Consider the following 8558-nt stretch of genomic DNA (forward strand, 5'->3'; position numbering starts at 1 on the left):
AAGCAAGGTGAAAAGACACCCTTCAGAATGGGAGAAAATAATAGCAAATGAAGCAACTGACAAACAACTAATCTCAAAAATATACAAGCAACTCCTACAGCTCAATTCCAGAAAAATAAATGAGCCAATCAAAAAATGGGCCAAAGAACTAAATAGACATTTCTCCAAAGAAGACATACAGATGGCTAACAAACACACGAAAAGATGCTCAACATCACTCATTATCAGAGAAATGCAAATCAAAACCACAATGAGGTACCATTTCATGCCAGTCAGAATGGCTGCAATCCAAAAGTCTGCAAGCAATAAATGCTGGAGAGGATGTGGAGAAAAGGGAACCCTCTTACACTGTTGGTGGGAATGCAAACTAGTACAGCCACTATGGAGAACAGTGTGGAGATTCCTTAAAAAACTGAAAATAGAACTGCCTTACGATCCAGCAATCCCACTGCTGGGCATACACACTGAGGAAACCAGAAGGGAAAGAGACAAGTGTACCCCAATGTTCATCGCAGCACTGTTTATAATAGCCAGGACATGGAAGCAACCTAGATGTCCATCAGCAGATGAATGGATAAGGAAGCTGTGGTACATATACACAATGGAGTATTACTCAGCCATTAAAAAGAATACATTTGAATCAGTTCTAATGAGGTGGATGAAACTGGAGCTTATTATACAGAGTGAAGTAAGCCAGAAAGAAAAACACCAATACAGTATACTAACGCATATATATGGAATTTAGAAAGATGGTAACAATAATCCTGTATACAAGACAGCAAAAGAGACACTGATGCATAGAACAGTCTTATGGACTCTGTGGGAGAGGGAGAGGGTGGGAAGATTTGGGAGAATGGCATTGAAACATGTATAATATCATGTATAAAACGAGTCGCCAGTCCAGGTTCGATGCATGATACTGGATGCTTGGGGCTGGTGCACTGGGACGACACAGAGGGATGGTATGGGGAGGAGGAGGGTTCAGGATGGGGAACACAGGTATACCTGTGGCGGATTTATTTTGATATTTGGCAAAACCAATACAATATTGTAAAGTTTAAAAATAAAATTAAATTAGAAAAAAAAAAAAAGAAGACTAGTTCTTGACAGTTTAAACAATAGAATCAAAACACCAACATAAAAGGTAGGGTTTTCAATATGTCACTCCTCAATGAACTGAAAACAACTTCTTATATGAACGAAAGGAATTCTCTGTCTCTTCTTGCTTGCCAAAGCAACGAGGGGCCATGTGTTTATTCCCTGTTTGTGGAGCAGCAAGAGCACACGTGCGGAACTCGTGGAGAAGACGCACACGTGGCTCATACTCAGATATTTCATTTGCTGAAAAGGCGAGATTAACACAGTTTTAAGCAAACAATCATCCAAAACAGAATATGCCTAAAGGAGTGGCACAAACATACATCAATTTATATGTCTATACAATTTGGATGTTACTAAAAGCAGAGAAAATTCTGAAAAGATGGGAATACCAGACCACCTGACCTGTCTCTTGAGAAATCTGTATGCAGGTCAGGAAGCAACAGTTAGAACTGGACATGGAACAGACTGGTTCCAAATAGGAAAAGGAGTACATCAAGGCTGTATATTGTCACCCTGCTTATTTAACTTATATGCAGAGTACATCATGAGAAACACTGGGCTGGAGGAAGCACAAGCTGGGATCAAGATCTGGGAGAATTATCAATAACCTCAGATATGCAGATGACACCACCCTTATGGCAGAAAGTGAAGAAGAACTAAAGAGCCTCTTGATGAAGGTGAAAGAGGAGTGAAAAAATTGGCTTAAAGCTCAACATTCAAAAAATAAGATCATGGCAACCACTCCCATCATTTCATGGCAAATAGATGTGGAAACAGTGGCTGACTTTATTTTTCTGGGCTCCAAAATCACTACAGATGGAGATTGCAACATGAAATTAAAAGCTGCTTACTACTTTGAAGGAAAGTTATGACTAGCCTAGAGAGCATATTAAAAAACAGAGACATTACTTTGTCAACAAAGGTCCGTCTAGTCAAGGCTATGGTTTTTCCAATGGTCATGTATGGATATGAGAGTTGGACTATAAAGAAAGCTGAGTGCCGAAGAATTGATGTTTTTGAACTGTGGTGTTGGAGAAGACTCTTGAGAGTCCCTTGGACTGCAAGGAGATCTAACCAGTCCATCCAAAAGGAGACCATGCCTGGGTGTGCATTGGAAAGACTGATGTTGAAGCTGAAACTCCAATACTTTGGCCACCTGCTGCGAAGAGCTGACCCATTTGAAAAGACCCTGATGCTGGGAAAGATTGAAGGCAGGAGAAGGGAACAACAGAGGATGAGATGGTTGGATGGCATCACCGACTCAATGGACATGGGTTTGGGTAGACTCCAGCAGTTGGTGATGGACAGGGAGGCCTGGCGTCCTGCAGTTCATGGGATTGCAAAAAGTCAGACATGACTGAATGACTGAACTGAACTGAACTGAAAAGCAGAGAATGGGCTTCTCAGGTGGCGCTAGTGGTAAAGAACTCACCGGCCAATGCAGGAGACATAAGAGACACAGGTTTGATCCCTGTGTCAGGAAGATCCCCTGGAGAAGGGCATGGCAACCCTCTCCAGTATTCTTGCCTGGAGAATCCCATGGACAGAAGAGCCTGGCAGGGTACGGTCCTAAGGGTCGCAAAGAGTCAACTCAACTGAAGCAACTTAGCACGCACACAAAAGTAGAGAATAGTGGTTAAAGCCTCAAGATCCGGGCTCCTGAATCTGAGATTCTCACATCAAACTTGGATGAGCAATAGAATTTCCAGAGAGACATTTATAGAAAATACAGACTTCTGGGTCCCATCCCTGCAAACTATGATTCCGTTACTCTGGAATGCAGGGGAGAAAAAAATCTACTCTTTTTAACAAAACTCCAGAGACTTCTGGTAAAAAAAAAAAAAAGAAAAGAAAATCACAGATCTGTCCTAGGACTTTAGTCTCTAAAGTGGGAAGGAAAGATCTGGGTAAAAAGACAAAGATAATTTAACAAAGATATGGGAAGAATATATTACAACTTATACGGTATGTTTTTTAAGTGTAAAAATTTGGAATAAGATTGAGTTTTACTAATATTTCATATACTAATTGACACTGGCATCCTCACTTAGTGTATATATCAAATTGTAATAAGTAAAATATCCTGAGAGAAGGATTAAGGTTTCAAGCTCAGGGCTTTTGGTAGTAGCTATTCACTCATTTGTTCCCTTTCAGCTAATTATACTATCAAATGTTAACTAAAGTACACTTTACAAAATGTGTGTGTAACTCCATGGACTATAGGCCTCCAGGCTCCTCTGTCGATGGAAATTTCCAGATAAGAATACTGGAGCAGGTTATTATTTCCTACTCCAAGGGATCTTCCTGACCCAGGGATTGAACCCACGTCTCCTGCAATGGCAGGCAGATTCTTTACCACTGAGCCAATTGTGTCTTAAAAAAATTCCCACAAACAGAGTGAAGTTGGCAGATAATATTTAAAGTGCAGAAAGCAAGAAGAAAATAGCAGAGTGGACATGACTCTTCCTCTCTGCTATTTTCTTCTTGCTTTCTGCATTTTCATTTTACATATTATCAGCCAGCTTCATTCTCTTTGTGGGAATTATATTTAAGACACAGGTGGTGCAGTGGTAAAGAATCAGCCATTTTACAATGGAAAGCAAAAATACTCGAGGCATATTTCAAAAAGAAAGAGATCAAAAGTGTTTCAGTTATCCAAAAGAAAATTTTAAACGTGAATTCACAGAACCATTATTGAAACACTCCATAAAAACTTATTTCCCTGTGTACTTTTAGTATATATGGTGCTGTGCTGTGCTGTGCTTATTTACTCAGTCATGTCCAACTCTTTGCGACCCCATGGACTGTAACCCTCCAGGCACCTCTGTCCATGAGGATTCTCCAGGCAAGAATACTGGTGTTCTGCTCCAGGGAATCTTACCAACCCAGGGACTGAACCCAGGTCTCTTGCATTGCAGGGAGATTTTTGCCATCTGAGCCACCAGGGAAGCCCAAGAATACTGGAGTGGGTACCCTAACGCTTCTTCAGGGAATTTTTCTGACCCAGGAATCTAACGGGGGTCTCCTGCATTGCAGGTTCATTACAAGCTGGGCTACAAGGGAAGCCCATTGTATATAGTGTTTGGACTCAAATGTTTTTCCTGATAGTGCAAATGGAAAAGCTTGGGGGAAGGCTGAATTGGGAGTAGGAGGGGAAGCAATTATTGTTTGTCTTTCTTCCACACCTGCAAATGCTGTGACCTCTCCTTGTTTCTGTTCAGCTCTTCATGGATGCCCTGCTTCTGTGTACCTCAGAGCACAATAGTAAACCCCTGCATCTGCCGTCTGCACCTGGAGGATGAGCAGTGATGAAGAGAACCTCTCATATGTCATGTTGTAGCGTCCCTGTTGAGAAGGCCTTAAGCCCTTAATGAGGAGTCTTGGAGCAAATCCTGGGAAGTGAAAGTACCAGAGGAAGTCATAAACATTGGATATAGAGTGATTACAGGAAATTTCTGCCACAGCTCCCTCCAAAGAGACCACAGTGGGAGACTGAAATACTTGCTCCTTGCTCTCTGCAACTACAGGAAACAAACAAACAAAAAAAAGAAGGTTGTGACTTTGAAATTGAAAACAAATTTTAAAACAAAGGCATATATTTTTCCAAGACCAGATGCTGAAAAGGTTTACTCACCCTTCCAGAGAGAGCTGAGGAGGACACCCAGCCACACTGCTTCCAGAGTGCTCTGCAAAGCCATGGCCAAAATGCAGCTGGTCTCAGGCCAGTTGCCTCAAGTGTGACACTCACAGGAAGCTGATTATAGGCTGCCTGTTTTGCATTTTCTTCTGTGTCATGACATCATCAGTCAGAATCTGTGAACCAAGAAGAATCACTACAATTCTGAGGCTACTTAATAACTTCATCTGTACTTTGTTCTGAGTAGGGAGTCTTAAAAAAGGAGATGCCCTGGAGGAGGAAATGGCAACCCACTCCAGTATTCTTGCCTGGAAAATCCCATGTACAGAGGAGCCTGGCAGGCTACAAGTCCATGGGGTCACAAAGAGTCAGACAAGACTTAGCAACTGAGCACACACACATCCTCTCAGAGGTCACCACAGCTGTGCATTTAAGAAGGCATTAATCATTTAAGAAGCTTGCTTCCCTCATTAACGGTGCCAGAAAGAGTCTCGCAATGATGGGAGGAGACTGATTCCTCATTCGAACTAAAGTGATAGGTTCACACAAAAAAGTACGCTGAACTTATCATATGTAATATAATGCTATGCTAATATATTCAAAATAATGATCATGAAATCTTAGTGCCCGTGGTAGATGAGCAATGCATATTTTTAAGGCACAAAAATTACAATGTAAATTACAATATTCATCAAAGTTTGACTCTTTGCATCCAAGGTGATCTCTGGAATAAGTATGGAAGGAAAATCTCACTTACATTTTCCTGTAACCAAAAGAAACTGGGTCTACAAAGACCCAAAATTACATCTGGAGATGACCTTTTTTGGATAGTGAAAGTGAAAGTCACCTAGTCGTGTCCAACTCTTTGTGATCCCATGAACTATACAATCCACGGAATTATCCAGGCAAGAATACTGGAGTAGGTAGCCGTTCCCTTCTCCAGGGGATCTTCCCAACTGAGGGATCGAACCCAGCTTTCCCACATTGCAGGCTTTTGGATATTACCTATCTTCATTTTATAGCCTGAGACTGTCCCATCTGTTACTAATGAGGGCTTAGTAGTTCTAGCTGAGGGTTTTATACAGATTTTAATGGGATTTTATTTGAAAAAGAAGAGAACAGAAGATCTGTGGCCATTCAAGTTTCGTACAGTAGCATTTATCGGAGAAGGCAATGGCACCCCACTCCAGAACTTTTGCCTAGAAAATCCCATGGAGGAGGAGCCTGGTAGGCTGCAGTCCATGGGGTCGCTAGAGTCGGACACGACTGAGCAACTTCACTTTCACTTTTCACTTTAATGCATTGGAGAAGGAAATGGCAACCCACTCCAGTGTTCTTGCCTGGAGAATCCCAGGGACGGGGAAGCCTGGTGGGCTACCGTCTATGGGGTCGCACAGAGTCGGACACTACTGAAGTGACTTAGCAGCAGTAGCAGCATTTACATGTACACCAGCGCCGCCTAGTGGACTCCATGGGAACTGATGGAAGGTCATGTCCCACGCAACCTCTGAGACGGTCTTCATAGCTTCTCACAACCTGAAGAGGTGTTTTTGCCCTTTGCTTTTCTTCAAATTCCTCTTCTTTATTCAATATCCATAAGGATATGAAGACTATAGAGAGGAAATAATCACCTTCTTAGAAAGCCTTCTGGTTAACAAAAGATGTTCCTCATTCAGGAGAGTCGTTATTTAAAATACACTTCCATAGAGTGGAATGTTTCCTTTCCTCATCCTAAAACGGTTGTTTTATTCATTTCCTTTTCTATCTTTTTTTAATAGTCTCCCAGATCAGGAAAAATTTCCACAGTTTATTGTGATCCACACAGTCAAAGGCTTTGGCATAGTCAATAAAGCAGAAATAGATGTTTTCCTGGAACTCTCTTGCTTTTTCCATGATCCAGCGGATGTTGGCAATTTGATCTCTGGTTCCTTTGCCTTTTCTAAAACCAGCTTGAACAACTGGAAGTTCATTGTTCACGTATTGCTGAAGCCTGGCTTGGAGAATTTTGAGCATTACTTTACTAGCATGTGAGATGAGTGCAATTGTGCAGTAGTTTGAGCATTCTTTGGCATTGCCTTTCTTTGGCACTGGAATGAAAACTGACCTTTTCCAGTCCTGTGGCCACTGCTGAGTTTTCCAAATTTGCTGGCATGTTGAGTGCAGCACTTTCACAGCATCATCTTTCAGGAATTGAAAAAGCTCAACTGGAATGCCATCGCGTCCACTAGCTTTGTTCATAGTGATGCTTTCTAAGGCCCACTTGACTTCACATTCCAGCATGTCTGGTTCTAGGTGAGTGATCACACCATCGTGATTAGCTGGGTGGTAAAGCTCTATTTGTACAGTTTGTGTATTCCTGCCACCTCTTCTTACTATCTTCTGCTTCTGTTAGGTCCATACCATTTCTGTCCTTTATCCAGCCCATCTTTGCATGAAATGTTCCCTTGGTATCTCTACTTTTCTTGAAGAGATCTCTAGTCTTTCCCATTCTATTGTTTTCCTCTATTTCTTTCCATTGATCTCTGAGGAAGGATTTCTTATCTCTCCTTGCTATTCTTTGGAGGTCTGCATTCAGATGCTTATATATTTCCTTTTCTCCTTTGCTTTTCACTTCTCTTCTTTTCACAGCTATTTGTAAGGCCTCCTCAGACAGCCATTTTGCTTTTTTGCATTTCTTTTCCATGGAGATGGTCTTGATCCCTGTCTCCTGTACATTGTCCCAAACCTCCGTCCATAGCTCATCAGGCACTCTGTCTGTCAGATCTAGTCCCTTAAATCTATTTCTGACTTCCACTGTATAACCATAAGGATTTAATTTAGGTCATACCTGAATGGTCTAGTGGTTTTCCCTACTTTCTTCAATTTAAGTCTGTTCAATAAGGAGTTCATGGTCTGAGCCACATTCAGCTCCTGGTCTTGTTTTGGCTGACTGTATAGAGCTTCTCCATCGCTGGCTGCAAAAAATATAATCAATCTGATTTTGGTGTTGACCATCTGCTGATGTCCATGAGTAGAGTCTTCTCTTGTGTTGTTGGAAGAGGGTGTTTGCTATGACCAGTGCGATCTCTTGGCAAAACTCTATTAGCCTTTGTCCTGCTTCATTCTGTACTCAAAGGCCAAATTTACCTATTAATCCAGGTGTTTCCTGACTTCCTACTTTTGCATTCCAACCCTTATAATGAAAAGGACAACTTTTTTGGGTGTTAGATCTAAAAGGTCTTGTAAGTCTTCATAGAACTCTCCAACTTCAGATCTTCAGTGTTACTGGTTGGGGCATAGGCTTGGAATACCGTGATATTGAATGGTTTGCCGTGGAAACAAGCAAAGATCATTCTGTCATTTTTGAGATTGCATCCAAGTACTGCATTTCGGACCCTTTTGTTGACCATGATGGCTACTCCATTTCTTCTAAGGGTTTCCTGCCCACAGTAGTAGATATAATGGTCATCTGAGTTAAATTCACCCATTCCAGTCCATCTTAGTGTGCTGAGTCCTAGAATGTCGATGTTCATGCTTGCCATCTCCCGATTGACCACTTCCAATTTGCCTTGATTCATGGACCTGACATTCCAGGTTCCTATGCAATATTGCTCTTTACAGCGTCGAACCTTGCTTATATCATCAGTCACATCCACAGCTGGGTATTGTTTTTGCTTTGGTTCCATCCCTTCATTCTTTCTGGAGTTATTTCTCCACTGGTCTCCAGTAGCATATTGGGCACCTACTAACCCGGGGAGTACATCTTTCAGTGTCCTATCTCTCTGCCTTTTCATACTGTTCATGGGGTTCTCAAGGCAAGAATACTGAAGGGGTTTGCCAT

This window comes from Bos indicus x Bos taurus, chromosome 10 (genome assembly GCF_003369695.1).
Source record: "Bos indicus x Bos taurus breed Angus x Brahman F1 hybrid chromosome 10, Bos_hybrid_MaternalHap_v2.0, whole genome shotgun sequence".
NCBI classification, from domain to species: Eukaryota; Metazoa; Chordata; class Mammalia; order Artiodactyla; family Bovidae; genus Bos; species Bos indicus x Bos taurus.